Source organism: Tamandua tetradactyla, chromosome 14 (assembly GCF_023851605.1).
Source record: "Tamandua tetradactyla isolate mTamTet1 chromosome 14, mTamTet1.pri, whole genome shotgun sequence".
Classification (NCBI taxonomy): Eukaryota; Metazoa; Chordata; class Mammalia; order Pilosa; family Myrmecophagidae; genus Tamandua; species Tamandua tetradactyla.
Window position 1 is genome coordinate 19,414,467 of NC_135340.1, and position 17,710 is coordinate 19,432,176.

The 17,710-nt window shown below is 47.9% G+C and overlaps 3 non-coding genes and 1 pseudogene across 3 annotated transcripts; all 4 read right to left on the reverse strand.

Annotated features, from left to right (window-relative positions):
- Positions 1–118: 118 nt before the first annotated feature.
- Positions 119–282, reverse strand: LOC143656582 (U1 spliceosomal RNA). The gene has a single exon (XR_013162500.1). It is a non-coding gene; the product is annotated as a U1 spliceosomal RNA (small nuclear RNA).
- A 1,782-nt stretch (positions 283–2,064) lies between these two features.
- Positions 2,065–7,046, reverse strand: LOC143656466 (protein MAK16 homolog pseudogene; annotated as a pseudogene).
- A 4,738-nt stretch (positions 7,047–11,784) lies between these two features.
- Positions 11,785–11,948, reverse strand: LOC143656672 (U1 spliceosomal RNA). Its single transcript, XR_013162576.1, has one exon. It is a non-coding gene; the product is annotated as a U1 spliceosomal RNA (small nuclear RNA).
- Positions 11,949–12,753: 805 nt separating this feature from the next.
- LOC143656588 (U1 spliceosomal RNA) lies at positions 12,754–12,917 on the reverse strand. The gene has a single exon (XR_013162506.1). It is a non-coding gene; the product is annotated as a U1 spliceosomal RNA (small nuclear RNA).
- Positions 12,918–17,710: the final 4,793 nt, after the last annotated feature.

Genomic DNA, 17,710 nt, shown 5'->3' on the forward strand with positions numbered 1-17,710 from the left:
TGTGAACCGCAACCCCACCTGCAGTTTCGCAAGCAGCCTTTCTCGTTATGTGTCACGCCTCGGACGACACCGTCTATCAGAAATCAGAATTAGCTAACTTTAGGAACACCAAAAACATCAGGGGAGAGCGCGAACGCAGTCCCCCACTACCACAAATTATGCAGTCGAGTTTCCCACATTTGGGGAAATCGCAGGGGTCAGCACATCCGGAGTGCAATGGATAAGCCTCGCCCTGGGAAAACCACCTTCGTGATCATGGTATCTCCCCTGCCAGGTAAGTATGAGTTGCGGTACCCGCCTCGCTCCTTGCCCCCGTCTCCGCCGCACTCTACACAGGCGGTCACTTCACCCGCGCGCCCTCCGCACCCCCAAGTCCCCAACCACCCCTTTCTCTGTCCCAGAAGTCAGAAACGCCACCTCAGAAACATTCGGATTTTGCCAACAGCACCAGACGTGGCAGCCCAGGCTGCGCGGGACCAGATGCCTCTGCGCGCCACGCTCATCTACGTACGCCACGCCCCCTCCGCGGTGAACTCCCACCGAGACTCCACCCCCTGCGGGAGCCTGGAAGACGCGGCGGGCGCGGTTCCGACGTTCTGCGGACCTGAGCGGGAGGCGGGAGGAGACAGGATCTGGCGGGCTCGGCCGCCCGCCCATCCAGGGGCCCGCGAGGGGTATTACGTCAGGCCTGCGGTTTGGTCTCACCTTCATTTCAGCAAAAACGTGGTCTCAGTCCGTTTCGTTTTCGCTGGCCGAACTCATCCTCAAGTAATCTAAACCGCCCTTAATACAAAATCGTGATGAACGTTCGTGAGTGGCGCTTCCTGAGGCAAAGTGGCATAAGCCTCTTCAGAATATGTGGTAAACTAATCTACTAACGCTGGGACGAAAACTCAGGATTCTCACTTGGAAGAAAGAAAAACCAGCGTAAAGCGCGAACCGGCCCGCCTCAGCCGCCGCCACGCGGCATCTCCCCCCACCCGGGAACCTCAACGCCGAGGGAGCGGGTGCCCTGCGGCCTCGTCCGCCTGGCGCTCTCCGGGCCGGCGCACGGACAGGTCCCCTTCCCACCCACCCCCAGTCCCCAGCCCCCAGCCCCCAGCCCCCACGAGTGCCCTCTGGTCCTTTTTTTGCCTGGACCCACGAAATTGCCTAAATTTTGTGTTCAAACCAAGTAACCCTGGGTGAGCCGTGGCTCCTGGCCCCTCCGTTTATTTTTTCATCGCTTTGATGACGTTGAGCATTTGTCCATCCCGCGACCTTTCTTCGAGCGCCTATCCCGTGCCTGACGGGTTCGGGCCTGTGTGAACAAAACGCCCTGGAAGAGCTCACAGTCTAGTTAGGGGAGGGGGAGCGAGTGCCGGGAGAAAGCCGGCAATGGACACGTTCCGTGGGGTAAGTTAATAGGTTTCTTAGAAGGTGCTAAGTGCTACGGAAAAGAAGAAGGAGAAGGAGAATCAAATGGGGAGGGGAAGGGGGATCAGGAATGTGGATAAGGGGCAGGTTATTAAATAAGGGTGGTCAGAATAGGCCTCCTTTGGAAGGTGTCATGTGAGCAAAGACATGAAAAGTGAGGCGGTTAGGATATCTGGAGAAGAGCATCCCAAGCGCAAAAATCAGCTGGAGGAAAACCTAGGTAGGGCTATGGAGAGGGTAAGGGGCCCTGTGTGTAGAGTGAAGTTAATTTAGGGAGACAGAGTTGTACAAAATTAGGTCGAGAGGTCTTGTAGACCATTGTAAGGCTTTCTTTTTTCTTTTCTTTTCTTTTTTTTTATTGTGAAAAATAACACATACACAAAAAAGCAATAAATTTCAAAACCCACTGCAACAATTAGTTATAAAACAGATTTTAGAGTTTGATATGGGTTACAGTTCCACAACTTTAGGTTCTTTCTTCTAGCTCCTCCAAGACGCTGGAAACTAAAAGAAACATCTGTGTAATGATTCAGCAGTCATACTCATTTGTTAAATCATGTCTTCTCTGTTATAACTCCACCTTCTGCTTTGATCTTTCTCCCAGTCTTCAGGGGTATTTGGACTATGCCCGTTCTTTTTCATCTTGGAAAGGTCTGTCGATAATTGGGGATAGGGGGATGGAACTAGCTAATGTTCTGGAGAGGTGGTCCCCTCTGGGTTGCAGGACTTATCTGGCCTAGGAACCCAACTGGAGCTTATAGGTTTCTGGAAAGTAACCACAGTGCATGGAACCTTTGTAAGATCTCAGATAAAGCCGTAGGTGTTCTAGGGTTGGCAGGAATGGTTTTGGTTGGGGTTTGGCAAACCATGATAATTAGCAATGTCTAGCTGAAACTTGCGTAACAAGCTCCCGGAACAGACTCTCTACACTACTGATAGATACTTCTTTCCTCACTTTTGGTCAGGAAGGCACTGCAAATCTCACAGAGTCAGGGTCAGGCTCATCTTTGGGAGTCATGTCCCACGTAAGGGGGAGGGTAATGATTTTACTTGCAGAGATAAGCCCTACCATTTCTAAATAAAAATTTTAAGGGGGAAAACAAAGACACCAAAGAAACAGGGGCACAGAGCATTTAAGACTTGGAAATATTTGCAACCACAATCGCATTCCAGTCTCAGGAAACTGTCTGTTAAGTTTCTTGGGCTCAAAGATACTGTACTCAATTGAAGAATTTCCTCCACTCTCTCCTAGCTTTCTAGCCATCAGAAGTGGCCGAAGTATTGAAAACACCAATATTGTGTTGAATGCAACATGAAACAGCAAACATTGAAGGTGTGTATCTGTATAAGATAAGAGAAAGGGAAAAGTTCAAAGTGTTCAGGCCTATTTGTGAATGTTAGAGGAGAAATCACGTGGTTTTGGCCTTGACAACTGGCTCTGTCTCCTGTTCATACTCTGTTTCTACATAGGCTCGTTTTCTCTGCAAAGGTCCTTTCGTAGGTGCTTTGCCTTTGTGTTTGTCACTCAGGGCCTTTTCCTCTTCCTCACTGGACAATCTCTGATCCCAATCTTCATCACTGCTGACATCCAGTTTATCCATGTCCTCAAAGTCACTTACCTCACTCTCGTCCACCTCATCATCTTCCACAAATTCTTTTTCCCACATCTTCTTCATCTTCCTCTTCATCATCTTTTTCCTCAGCATCCGAAGAGCCACTCTCTGCCTCCTGCTGTTCCAGGGCCTTGTCGAAGGGATGAATGGGGAAGTTGTAGATGTCGCCATAAGTATCTTGTTTCAATCTCTCCAGTAATTCCTTTTCAGTGGCATTGTCCTGCTGAGCAGCTCTCAATGCCTTTTCCTCTCTCCTTTTCTCCCTCCGTTCCACCTTCTTACTCAAAGGAACAAGTTTTCTCTGTCGCTTTAGTGTAAGTTTTCTAATCCGAATTAGGTACCGGGTAGTCTTGGTGAATCTCTGTTCACATTTATGTCTAATAAGACGGGGCCAGTAAATTAGGTTTTCATCTGTTTGCTCCAGTGCTTTCTCATAGTTTTTACTGAGCCGAACTCATTCCCAGAGACGCCTAGGAAAAGCAGCTCGTTCTACAACCTTCATATACAAGTAGCATTGTCCTTTTTCTTCTTTGATAGTGGCATGCTGACTGTTTGCCAGGGGACAGGATGACCGATTACATAATCCAGTTAGGCTGTATTCATTTCTGCAAAAGCTCTGAGTCTTGGTTCTTATTTTAAAGGAACAAAACTGTTTCCTAGTGTATCCCAGATGACGTCATCTGACTGCGTGTTGTCCACGGCTCAGCGCGCCGCGCCAGGGCAGACCCATTGTAAGGCTTTTAATCTGAGTGAACCAGAAGGTTTTGAGCAGAAGTCAGGATCTGAGCGATATTCAAAAAAAAAAAAAAAAAAAAAAAAAAAAATCACTGGCTGCAACAGTGAAAGCAGGAGACCAACTAGGAGGCTCTTGTATAATCCACCTTCTTAGTTTCCTAGGGCTGCCGTAACAAAGTACCACAAACTTGGTGGCTTAAAAAAAAACCAGAAATGCAGCGTGTCTAGTTCTGGGAACTAGAAGTCTGAAATCAAGGTGTTGATAGGGCCATGCTCTCTCTGCAATCTGTATGGGAGGATCCTTCCTTGCCTTTCCCTTGGCGTTCCTTGGCTTGCAGCTGCAGTACTCCAATCTCTGCCTCTGTTGTCACATGGTGTTCTCCCATGTGTCTCTCTTTTCCCCTTATTAGGACACCATTCATGCTGGAATAGGATGGGCCCTTAACGTAACCTGTTTCATCTGTCATGACCCTCTTTGCAAATGAGGTCGTATTCACAGGTAGTAAAAGGTAGGGCTTCAACTTATCCGGTTTTTTTTTTTTTTTTTTTGGGGGGGGGGGCACAATTCAACCCATAACACCGGGCAAGATAGTGGTGCCTTGAGCCAGAGTGAAGCAGCGGAGGGGTTGAGATCTCAGACTTACCCATAATAATGCCCATTCATTAAGCCCTAATTGAATAAATAGAAGGGGCAGGCATATGAGAAAAGGAAGGTGCCCACTCCTGACTTGTACTTTCTGATCTCTGTAAAATGATCACATTCTCCCAAAGAAAGTGAGAAGGGGCTGAATGAGGCTGCGTTGGAGGGTGATGGATTCTTTTTCCCGTTACGCTCAATAACCAATTCCTGAGGCACCGGGGTTTCAAAGAGAGAAAGAGTTTGTTACTAGGCACATAGTAGGAGAGCAGACGGCCTAAGTGGTCCAAAATCTATCTCCCCGAACTGCGGTGATCCGGATAGTTTTATTAGAGAAAAGATTAGAGAAAAGCATGAGCACAGTGGCCCCAGATGATGTAATTAGAGGTGATCTGATTATTGAGCATGTGCGGATTGATTACTTGCCTAATCACAGAACGCGTGTAAGAAAATGGCAGAATGACAAACTCAGTCCTGCTACCTTGGGATAAAGTGTGAAGTAACAGAAAGTTTACAGACTTTGGGGTCAGGGAAATATCGGTCAAGTCGTATCTATTTTTAGCTTTGAGTTTTGGTAATTTATGTTAATTTTGTCAGACTCCACGTTTGAAATAACTATGAAAGTGGGGTAATATTCTTCATAATGACGGTGTAAGATTATGTTGGCTAACACACATGAAGTTTTAAATGGCATGTGGCATAATAGAAATTCATATTGAGTCTTTATAATCTTTCCTTTATTATTTGTTTGTCTTTGCTCAGATGCATTAATCTGGCCACATTGGAACACTCTGCATTCGTCAAACATACTCTCACATCCTATTTCTTCTATAGATTTATTTCTCTTAACTCCTTGCTTAGTATGTACTTTCTCCTTTACTTGCAGCTCCACATCTTCCAAATGTTTCACAGTCTATTGAGGAAGATTTGTAGACCTACTAACATTCAGGATTATTTTCTTTTTATTCCCTGTTCTTATATTTCTCTCTGTACTTTGACTGTATTTCAAGCTATCCTGTACCCTACCCTAATATTTCCTCTTTATGAACTAGGTTTTCCGTTTGACTGAGGCCAAAGATTATATACTATCTCTTTTTTTTTTTTTTTCTGCTTTGCATCTTATTCTATCTAGCACTGTGTCTGGCACTAAGTAAATGTTCACCGAAGAGGGGGGAAAAAAAAGAAAAAGAAAGAAAGAAAGAAAAGAAAATGACAGAACGAGGTATAGAGATAGATCACTTGTAGGTTAAAGCCTAAGCTACTGCGCGTGTCAGATGGGCCCATTTTGATGAGCTCCAGTCTTGGTTATCAAGATCACTTAGGACTTGGGGTGGGTTATGAAAGGAAAGTGAAGGAGAGTAGAGGAGGAGGATGCATGAAAAGAAGGAACGGGCAGACCTCAACGGACCAAGGCATGCTTTATTAGAGAGCTTGAGAGGGACGGCCCGAGGAGCAGTCAAGCTGACCGGACCAAGAGCCGTGCTAAGGGGAAGGAGAGTGGCATATTTATAGAGCAGGGTTTATTGAAATCAAGAAAAATAAAAAACAAAAGAACAACGTATCTTGGGGTTACACGTCTGTGGTTAAATGTTTGATATGCTTCGGAGGTTGTTAGGAATAGGCAGGTGGGGCTCTCCAGTTCGCCAGGGTAGGTGAAGTTCAATCAGCCACGACAGGTTAGGTCAGTTAGTTCCATCATTCCAGACTCTGGAGGAGTATAAGAAGGGAGGAGCGGGGCGACTTCGTCGTATGTGGCTGCTTCCTGCTGACGGGGGGAGGGGGGGGGGGGGAGGCGTCGTGGGGGGAGGTCTTTGGCGAGCCTGGAGGAGGAACATTGTTTTCACGTGATCTGGAGTTGCGGCTCGGGAGATGGCAGTGATTCGTCCGGCAAGAAACTTTTGTAGGAGATTAACAAAGCAGGGAAGGAAAGAGAAAATTAATATGAGACATATGAGGGGAGTTATAAGGGGTATGAGCCAAGAGGGGAGATAACCTAGGGCCCATAAGGAGCTGGGCGAGGCTTGATCCCTGATTTTCGCAGCTAGGTCTCTAAGGTGTTGGGCTCCATCTCGGACTAGGTGGGATTGGTTAGTATAAAAGTAGCACTGTTCTTGGAGTAATGCACAGATGCCTCCGTGTGCAGCTGTTAAGAGGTCGAGCCCACACCTGCTTCGTAAGACTACTGCAGCTAAGGAGTCTACTTGGTTCTGTAGCGCTATAAGCTGTTTTGAGATTTCCTGGAAGCTTGAAGCCAGTTGTCATGACAGGATGGTAAAGCTGTGTAATGACACACCTAGTCCTGCTGTTCCCGTACTTACCCCAGAGAGGACCCCAAGTGTGGCTAGCAGGGGGATTAACGGGATGGCTCTTTTGATTTTAGGGGGGATGTTTTGGACCAGGTTTGTGGGATTAGGGGTGTTGGGGGGAATTAGGTTTATTTAGGGTGATAAAAGGGCTAGTATGCATGTTCCTGTCCAGTTGGTGGGGAGACACAGGAAGGTATTCGAACCACATATCCGGAAGAGTCCAGATGTGTAGGTAGGCCAGGCAGGGAAGCAAATTAACGCTGGAAACTGGGAAGAATTTACCTGCTCCTTGGTGTTTTCTCTGGTGTGCCAGAAGGAGATGGGGTGTCCAAGGGCCATGGCTGTAAGGGGCTGAAACTTTGTTAGGGCTGAAAGGTTTGGGGGTGGTGGGGGTGGTGTTCTTGTTGCGAATTGATGTTTTGGAGCTTAATAAGGACAGGGGAATGATGAGAAGCAATTCGAGGATGGTCTGTGTCCCAGATGGCAGGGTTGATATGGGGGTCAGATGGGTTGAGGGGGCTCATGGGGTCTAGAGGTTTGGGGAGTGGGGAGTCAGTCCGGGATTGTTGTCCTGGTTCTGCTGTTTGGAGCACGAAGATGGCAGTTTTGTGTAGGGGTGGGATGTGGAGGGAAGCTCGAAGCTTGTGGCCGATATCTCTTCCTAAAGGGGGGACTGGGCAGGTGGGGATGATAATGAATGAGTGAGTGAATGTGAGGTCCTCGAAGGACCAGAGGAGGGAAGGGGTTTTGTGGGGGTAGGTAATAGTTCCTGATACTCCTACTGTGGGCTGGGTTCCTTTTATTGTGGGCCCCTTCCACATATTCAGGAGAGCGAGAGTTACCCCAGCGTCGACCATGAAGGAAACGATATGGCCGGCCACCGTCCCTACTACCCTGGGCTCCCTGGGATTGTCACGCTCAGTGGCAAGGGCAGTGGAGTCCGGGCTCCCTCATTCCAGTAACTGCGGAAAGGGGTTTTTTGGTTCTGTAAGCGGGAGACCCGAGGGGTGGGGTGTCTGCCCCTGAGGGCAAGCCACTTTCCAATGTCCCCATTGTCTGCAACTGGGGCATGGCTTGGAGGGAGGTTCAGGGTTTGGGCAAGCTTTTGCCCAGTGCGCCTGGTTGCTGCAGCGGAAGCAGGCCCCAGGTGGGTCTGTGGTTTTTTGTCCTGGGGAGATGGGAGGCCGGGGTGTGGGGCCATGTCGAGGACCCTGCAGGGCCGTGGCTAAGAGCTGGTATTTGCTCTTGAGGTTTTTCTCTCTTTCCCTCCTTGCCTCCTCGTCCTGGTTGTTAAACACCCAGAAGGCTACATTGAGGAGTTCCTGTTGTGGAGTCGGTGGGCCTTGTTCAAGCTCCTGAAGCTTTCTTTGGATGTTGGCGGCAGATTGTCTGATAAATTGTACATGTAAGAAGCGGGTGCCTTCTGGTGTGTTGAGGTCCAGATTGGTGTATTTTGTTACAGCCTCGGTTAGTCTGGCCATAAAGAGGGAGGGGCTTTCTTCAGGCTTTTGGGTAATTTCCCAGATTTTTTCGTAATTTACCTGGGTATGGGTGTTCTTGAGCATCCCTTCGAGTAAGCAGGCTATCAAGTGGTCCCTCTTCCGAATTCCCGGGTCCCCGGGTTGGTATGTCCAATCCGGCTCACTGGTGGGGAGTGCCAGATCTGCAACTGGGTTAAGGTTTCTGTTTTCACCATGAAGGTGGTCTGCGTGTTCTCGGGTGGATTGCCAAGTGCGGCTCCATTCGTCCGGGGTTAAGGTGGACGTGAGGATGTAATAAAGATCTGACCATGTAAGGAGGTAAGCCTGAGTAAGGCGGATGAATTCTTTGCGATATTTGGTAGGATTCTCGGAGAAGGAGCGTAGTTTTTCCTCAATTGGGGACACATCTGCCATTGAGAAGGGGACATGAACCCGAATTGGTCCCTCCACTCCCGCCACCTCTCGGAGGGGAAACATGTGGTGAGGTCGGTTTGGGCCTGAAGTAGATTTGGAGCGTGTGTAAGGAGGGGAGGGCCCGGCTGCCTGGGGTGTTGACGCTGGGGGTTCGATGGGGGTATCCAGCGGGGGGGAATAGGAGGGGGCGGGCTAGGGTTTTGGGGAAGGGGTCGGTATGGAGAGGGGTCATCAGCAGGGTCTGGGTTGGTGAAGGTGGGGGTGGGGTTGGGGGAGTGTTTCCCTGGTGCGTCGGAGGGGGTATCAGCCAGGAGTAGTTGGAGAGGAGAGCATGATTTACATAGGAGATAGATAGGAAAAGGTCTGGAGATACTCGCCCTTTCGATGGAGGAAGGAGTCTAGTTTCTTTAGAATGACAGGGTCAAAAGTTCTAAATTCTGGCCATCGATGTTGAGTGTCTAAATTGTATTGTGGCCAGGTCTGGGTTGAGAGTCGGAGGAACTTAGTGGCCTTTAAATCAGGCGTTAAGCCTAATGTTTTTAGATTTTTTATGAGATAGGCTAGAGGTGAGTCTGTCAGGACGGAGGTCCCGGTCCCCATTTCGAGGGCGGGATAGAGGGGAGGAAGGTTAATTCTGAGAGGCCAAAAGGCCGGGGCCTTCAACACCAGGCAGGGCGTCCCCTATCTGGTGAGGGGCCGGAACGGAATCCTTGTTGGGCCGGGAGGGCGTCCCCTACTCCAGCCAGCCGAGGGAACCCCCGGGGTCTGTGTCGGGGGAGAGAGAGATAGAGCTAGAGAGGGGAAGGGAGAGGGAGAGGAGCCCACAGGGTGCCTCTGTGGGTAGAGAGGGGGGAAGACTCACCCACCAGCGATGTCTGAGAGCGATTTTTAATCAGTCGGTGGTGGGTGCAGTGGCTGAAATGGCGAGGGTCCCCTGATCCGGAGGTTTTAATGAGAGAGCAGAGGGCCAAAGACTGCTCAGGCTCGGGGTTTGCCGAGAGGGCCAGTAAAGAACCGCTGGGGTCCTTGCAGCGCTCATATGGCAAAAGCCGTGCTCTTTTAAGAGAGGGTGGCTTTGGGTCGCTTTCCACCAGCCGTTTATCCTACAGTGAGCTCAGAGGGTCAGTCGGCCCCCGTGGAGCCAGGCATGAAAATGAAAGAAAAGGAAGGCAGGGCTTAAAGGGGAAGGGTTTGAATGGAGGGGGAAAGAGCCAGGGACTGGGGGGGGGGGGGGGGGGGGGGGGGGGGTAGGGTCCCTGCCTTAGACCCCTCCCGAGTTTCGGCACCATTATGAAAGGAAAGTGAAGGAGAGAAAAGGAGGAGAGTGCATGAAAAGAAGGAATGGACAGACCTCAACAGATCAAGGCAAGCTTTATTAGAGAGCTTGAGAGGGACGGCCCGAGGAGCCGTCAAGCTAACCCAGCCAAGAGCCGTGCTAAGGGGAGGGAGAGTGGCATATTTATAGAGCACGGTACATTGAAATCAAGAAAAATAAAAAACAAAAGAGCGATGCATTTTGTGGTTACACGTCTGCGGTTAAACGTTTGATATGCTTTGGAGGTTGTTAGGAATAGGCAGGTGGGGCTCTCCAGTTGGCCAGGGTGGGTGAAGTTCAACCAGCCATGACAGGTTAGGTCAGTTTGATAGTTCCATCAGGTTACAGTTCTGGGCTGACCCAAGACCCTTCGTTAATAAACATTAGGGGCTGTCTTTGGTGACGATTACAAGACTCTAAAATTGAAAAACTGGATAATTCAGTACAGATGAAGGTCACAAGATTTTTACAATCACAGGGCAGAAGATAAGGGCTATACAATCGTTATCAGAGATCAAGGCAAGCTGGATTACAGTGTAGAGATTTCAGGAATCTGTCTACTTCAATATACCAAAAAGCAAAAAGGAATATCTGTATAATGATTCAGTAATCAAATCCTGATTTCTCGGGAGTGGACTAGTGGATCCTGACCCTGGACTCAGGGCTGTTTTGTTCTTTTGTTTTGCTTTTTTTAAAACAAGCAAACAAACGAACAAAAAAACATTTTTCATTGTGAAATAGAATATATATATACATATACCAAAAAAAAAAAAAAAAAAAAGGCAATAAATTTCCAAGTACCTCATTAACAATAGCTTGTAGAACAGATTTCTAAGTTTGGGATGGGCCACAGTTCCACAATTCTGGTTTTTTCCTTCTAGCTGCTCCAAGACACTGGAGACTAAAGGAAATGTCAGTATAATGATTTAGTAGTCATACTCATTTGTTAAATCTTATCTTCTCCTGTTATAACTCTCCCTTCTCCCAGTCTTTAGGGGTGCTTGGGCTCTACCCCTCCTAACTTTTTTATGTTGGAAAGGGGTGTCGATGATATGGGATAAAGGCGTGGAAGTAGTTGATATTCTTGGAGAGGCTATTCCCTCTGGTTTCAGCACTTATCTGGCCTAGGAACCTATCCGGAGGTTGTAAGCTTCATGAAAGTAATGTTAGTACGTGAAACTTTTCAGAGCCCTGGGTATTCTTCAGGGTTAACAGGAGTGGTTTTGGTTAGGGATTGGCAAACCGTGGGAGTTAGCAATATTTAGCTATAGCCTGCGAAAGAGTAGCCTCCAGAATAGCCTTTTGACTCTATTTGAACTTTGTTAGTCACTCATACTGTATTTTGCTTTTTTTTTTTTTTTTTTTTTTTTTTTTTTTTTCCCCCGATTCTGGGCTCCGAGTATCTGGGTGGTTTAAACGGTGTAACATTTCCTTTTAAGTTAGTGGCTATACAGGAAAAGGACCTACACGGGTGCTTTTCAAACTTCCGTCAGTTGGGGCCCTCTCTGCAGGGGAATCAGAATACGGGCGACACCCATCCCTCGATCAGGACTTTACAGCCTTAACCTAGTTCAACTTCACGGAAAAGCGGAGAGCCATTTCGAACAGTACCAACAACCACTTCCCAAGACCATCAAAAGAGTGGGAAGTAAGACCAAGTGTAATATGCTACAAAGTAGGATGAGGTAAGGGATGTTCTACCTGGAGCAAGGAACCTCACGCCTTCGCACAACAGCCAGCTAACACCGAAAAAAAGCCGCTAGTCTTAGAGCAAAGGCAACCCCTGCTCCAAGAATAAGCGACCACGGGAGCACTGTATAAACCAAAACCTTATCGAGTAAGTCTAACCTTATGATACCAGAAAGATCAGGGGAGAGCGCGAACGCAGTCCCCCACTACCACAAATTATGCAGTCGAGTTTCCCACATTTGGGGAAATCGCAGGGGTCAGCACATCCGGAGTGCAATGGATAAGCCTCGCCCTGGGAAAACCACCTTCGTGATCATGGTATCTCCCCTGCCAGGTAAGTATGAGTTGCAGCGCCCGCCTCGCTCCTTACCCTCGCCGCCGCTGCACTCTACACAGGCGGTCGCTTCAACTGCGCGCCCTCCGCGCCCCCAAGTTCCTGACCACTCTTTTCTCCGTCCCAGAAGGCAGAAACGCCACCTGGAAACGCCGGGACTTTGCCCACAGCACGAGACGTGGCAGCCCAGGCTGCGCCGGACCAGGCGCCTCTGCGCGCTATGATCATCTACATACGCCACGCCCCTGCCGCGCTGCCCCCAACGGCGGCCCATCTGTCTCCCCGGGGGATATCGGTCCTTTACTGAGGCTCTTTGTGAGCTGCGCTGACTTTTCTAATTCACATGACCTTTAAGACCGAGGAGCCCCTACAGGAGACGAATATATATGCAGCTTGCAAAGATGGGGCCCGAACATCCACATTCGTAACGAACTCCCAAGTGCTACGTAACGCTGAAATGGCTGGTCTACCCAGGCCCGCCGCTTGGGCAGGAAGGTGGGACGCGCAAGGCACCCCCGTTCAGAGAACAACTTCTTCGAAGTAAAATAAACGGCCTGCGCGCACAGGCGCGCTGACACACACGGTGAGCCGCTACGTGGTATACGTCCGCCGCCACATCGCACGCAGACTTGTCTTGACGGAGACGCTGTGGAAGGGGATGGAAAGAAAAGAACCGAGCCAAGCCCTGACCCCCAGCCGAGAACAAGGACAGCGAACGACGCGGAGCGACACGACACGGAAACATCCGCCACAGCAGGAAGGAGAAAAAAAAAAAAAACGACGAACGCCAGTCTTACATTAAACAAAGAAAACCAGGGGAGAGCGCGAACGCAGTCCCCCACTACCACAAATTATGCAGTCGAGTTTCCCACATTTGGGGAAATCGCAGGGGTCAACACATCCGGAGTGCAATGGATAAGCCTCGCCCTGGGAAAACCACCTACGTGATCATGGTATCTTCCCTGCCAGGTAAGTATGAGTTGCGATGTGCGCCCCGCTCCACGCCCTCGCGGCCGCCGCGCTCTACACACACGGTCACTTCGTATGCGCGCCCTTAGCTCCCCCACTTGCCGAACCCCCATTTTTTTCACCTCAGAAGTCGGAAACGCCAACTCGAGAATATTCCGATTTTGCCCAGCGGCACCGCGCGTGAGCCCAACCTGAGCGGGACCAGCAGCCTCTGCGCGCTCTCCTCATCTACATATGACACGCCCCTGCCGTGACGTCCCCAGCGCGCCCGTCTTTCTCCCACCCAGATCTGCTAAGGCTCACGTGAGACCCGCCGGGACCTAGCAATGTCTTCAGTCCAGCAAAGAGTCTTGAGCTCAATTCGTTCTGGTCAGTTCAAACTCATCCGCACGAACAGAGCGTCAAACGTTAACTACTACTATCAGTTTCGTCACCAACTTAACGTGGAATTTTCTTAGCCCTCATTCCTGAATCTTCCTGAATTCGAATGTTGTAAACTCAGACTATGTAGTAACCTAATCGATTAACAGTGAAAGGAAAACTTGAAGAATAGCCGGGCAAAGAGTCCCTATCCTGGAGCGAGGAGGGGTGTTGAAGAGTCTCTGAAAATCAAATGAACGGAAACGGAAGGTGCCACGTTTCTGTCCCCGGGGGTTACGTGGACTTGCCTTTTCCTCTACCGTCGAAGAGGATTCATTCTCCAGGCTGAGAAGAGATTAAAGGTGGTCACGCGTGCACCCTCCCCATATGTACGGAAAATGGTTAAACTATTGTGCGTTCCTGGTCGTCCGTGCTGTGGAGCAAAACTGGGCAGGAGAGAGAGCTAGGGGCTGTAGGACCAGAGGAAATTGTGCTGAAGCATGTTTTTTTTAAAGATATTTTTGTTGATAGATCTTCACACACATGCAGTCCATACATGGTGCACAATCAATGGCTCACAATGTCATCACATAGCTGTGCATTCATTCACCATGATCATCTTTACAACATTTGATCACTCCAGAAAAAGAAGAAAAAAAGAAAAAACTCACACATCCCATGCCCCCCACCCCTCCCTCCCATCGACCACCAGTATTGCAATCTACCCAATTTATTTTACCCTTTATCCCTCTATTATTTATTTCTTTATTAAGCCACATTTGTTTTACTCTGAAGTCTATACCCTGGACAGAAGGAGCATCAGACACAAGGTTTTCACAATCGCACCATCACATTGTAAACGTTACAGCTTCATAACATCATCTTTAAGAAACAAGGCTACTGGAGCACAGTTCTACAGTTTCAGACACTTCCCTTTAGCCATTCAAATACACCATAAACTGAAAAGCGATATCTATATAATGCGTAAGAATAACCCCCAGGATAACCTCTTGACTCTTTGAAATCTCAGCTACTGACACTTTATTTTTCTTCATTTCTCTCTTCCCCCTCTTGGTCAGGAAGGTTTTCTCAATCCCTTGAGACCAGGTCTGAGCTCATTCCGGGATTTCTGTCCCACACATTGCCAGGGAGATTTACACCCCTGGGACTAATGTCCCACATAGGGGGGAGGGCAGTGGGTTCACTTGCCAGTTGGCTTAGAGAGAGACCATGTCTGAGCAACAAAAGAGGTTCTCCTGGGGTGACTCTTAGGCCTAATTTTAAGTAGGCTTAGCCTGTCCTTTGCAGGAATAAGTTTCAAGCCCCAACATCGGGGGCTTGGCCTATTGATTTGGTTGTCTCCACTGCTTGTGAGATTATCAGAAATTCCCCAAATGGGAAAGTCGAATCTTTTCCCCCTTTCTCCCCATTCCCGCAAGGGGACTTTGCAAATACTTCTTTATTCACTGTCCAAATCACTCTGGGATTTATCAGAGCATCACAGTTACCTGGACAAACCAACAAACTCTTATGCCCTATTCAAGATTCCCTGTATTTATGCTGCTCAACTAAAGTGACCATACAAGCAAAATTAGGAAATGCATTACACAAAATATAAATTTTGCATCAAATAAACATGTTTAGTCTCACGCAGAAGTTGAAGTTTTAAGATATGGACGATATCATCCTTAAAAATGGATCCAACTCTCTGACAGCTTGTGGTGTCAATAGAAAAACTGTGCCAAAAGGGGTAGGGGTGACATGTGGCCACAGGCATCCCCAGGAGATATAAGGCTGGTCCAGATCATTACTTCACACTTATGGTTATCTTGTCCGGCCTCTGGCAGGTGGGGTGATAGCACATTTGTGCCCACTATTGAGCTGTCACATCAGTTCCTGTTAGAAGATCTGCTGAGGGAGAGAAACTAAAGGTGCCCCATGTCACAGAATCTATTTTGTATATTAAGTTGGATAATCTGATACCTGACAGTACTTAGTCCATAATTGAGGAATGATAATAATTGGCTTTTTGTTCTTGACATTTCATTCAACATACAGTTCTTAAAGTTCATTCATCTGGTTGCATGCTGTGTAGTTTGAAAGGATGTATGTCCCCTAGAAAAGCCATGTTTTTATCAAAATCCTTTAGCAACCCCATGCCTAACATTATAAAAATTTGGTGAACTAAAGTTGAGAGCATGAGTTTTGTGGTTGGGGTTTATTGTAAAGAGTCCTAGATTGTAAGCTCTTAGAGCTGTCGCATATATTCAGAAGGTGTAATTGTTAATTCTAAATTATGAGATACTGAGCTGTTTGGATATAAAACCTGGTTTTTACCGAGAAATTTTGGGTGTTTATCTGACACCCTGAGACTCAGAATCAGAGCTCTGAAGCTATGAAAATCAGTAAAATCCCACACAGGATCTGTCTAAAAGGTTGAAAAAGTGATGAGACATCGTAGAGATATGAATGAAGCTGACCTGGGTGGGACTAAGGTGTACCAGAAGACTGTTAAAGGATGATATCATTCATATCTTAAAACTTCAACTTCTGCGTGAGACTAAACATGTGAGCAGCATAAATACAGGGAATCTTGAATAGGGCATAAGAGTTTGTTGGTTTGTCCAGGTAACTGTGATGCTCTGATAAATCCCAGAGTGATTTGGACAGTGAATAAAGAAGTATTTGCAAAGTTCCCTTGCGGGAATGGGGAGAAAGGGGGAAAAGATTCGACTTTCCCATTTGGGGAATTTCTGATAATCTCACAAGCAGTGGAGACAACCAAATCAATAGGCCAAGCCCCCGATGTTGGGGCTTGAAACTTATTCCTGCAAAGGACAGGCTAAGCCTACTTAAAATTAGGCCTAAGAGTCACCCCAGGAGAACCTCTTTTGTTGCTCAGACATGGTCTCTCTCTAAGCCAACTGGCAAGTGAACCCACTGCCCTCCCCCCTATGTGGGACATTAGTCCCAGGGGTGTAAATCTCCCTGGCAATGTGTGGGACAGAAATCCCGGAATGAGCTCAGACCTGGTCTCAAGGGATTGAGAAAACCTTCCTGACCAAGAGGGGGAAGAGAGAAATGAAGAAAAATAAAGTGTCAGTAGCTGAGATTTCAAAGAGTCAAGAGGTTATCCTGGGGGTTATTCTTACGCATTATATAGATATCGCTTTTCAGTTTATGGTGTATTTGAATGGCTAAAGGGAAGTGTCTGAAACTGTAGAACTGTGCTCCAGTAGCCTTGTTTCTTAAAGATGATGTTATGAAGCTGTAACGTTTACAATGTGATGGTGCGATTGTGAAAACCTTGTGTCTGATGCTCCTTCTGTCCAGGGTATAGACTTCAGAGTAAAACAAATGTGGCTTAATAAAGAAATAAATAATAGAGGGATAAAGGGTAAAATAAATTGGGTAGATTGCAATACTGGTGGTCGATGGGAGGGAGGGGTGGGGGGCATGGGATGTGTGAGTTTTTTCTTTTTTTCTTCTTTTTCTGGAGTGATCAAATGTTGTAAAGATGATCATGGTGAATGAATGCACAGCTATGTGATGACATTGTGAGCCATTGATTGTGCACCATGTATGGACTGCATGTGTGTGAAGATCTATCAACAAAAATATCTTTAAAAAAAACATGCTTCAGCACAATTTCCTCTGGTCCTACAGCCCCTAGCTCTCTCTCCTGCCCAGTTTTGCTCCACAGCACGGACGACCAGGAACGCACAATAGTTTAACCATTTTCCGTACATATGGGGAGGGTGCACGCGTGACCACCTTTAATCTCTTCTCAGCCTGGAGAATGAATCCTCTTCGACGGTAGAGGAAAAGGCAAGTCCACGTAACCCCCGGGGACAGAAACGTGGCACCTTCCGTTTCCGTTCATTTGATTTTCAGAGACTCTTCAACACCCCTCCTCGCTCCAGGATAGGGACTCTTTGCCCGGCTATTCTTCAAGTTTTCCTTTCACTGTTAATCGATTAGGTTACTACATAGTCTGAGTTTACAACATTCGAATTCAGGAAGATTCAGGAATGAGGGCTAAGAAAATTCCACGTTAAGTTGGTGACGAAACTGATAGTAGTAGTTAACGTTTGACGCTCTGTTCGTGCGGATGAGTTTGAACTGACCAGAACGAATTGAGCTCAAGACTCTTTGCTGGACTGAAGACATTGCTAGGTCCCGGCGGGTCTCACGTGAGCCTTAGCAGATCTGGGTGGGAGAAAGACGGGCGCGCTGGGGACGTCACGGCAGGGGCGTGTCATATGTAGATGAGGAGAGCGCGCAGAGGCTGCTGGTCCCGCTCAGGTTGGGCTCACGCGCGGTGCCGCTGGGCAAAATCGGAATATTCTCGAGTTGGCGTTTCCGACTTCTGAGGTGAAAAAAATGGGGGTTCGGCAAGTGGGGGAGCTAAGGGCGCGCATACGAAGTGACCGTGTGTGTA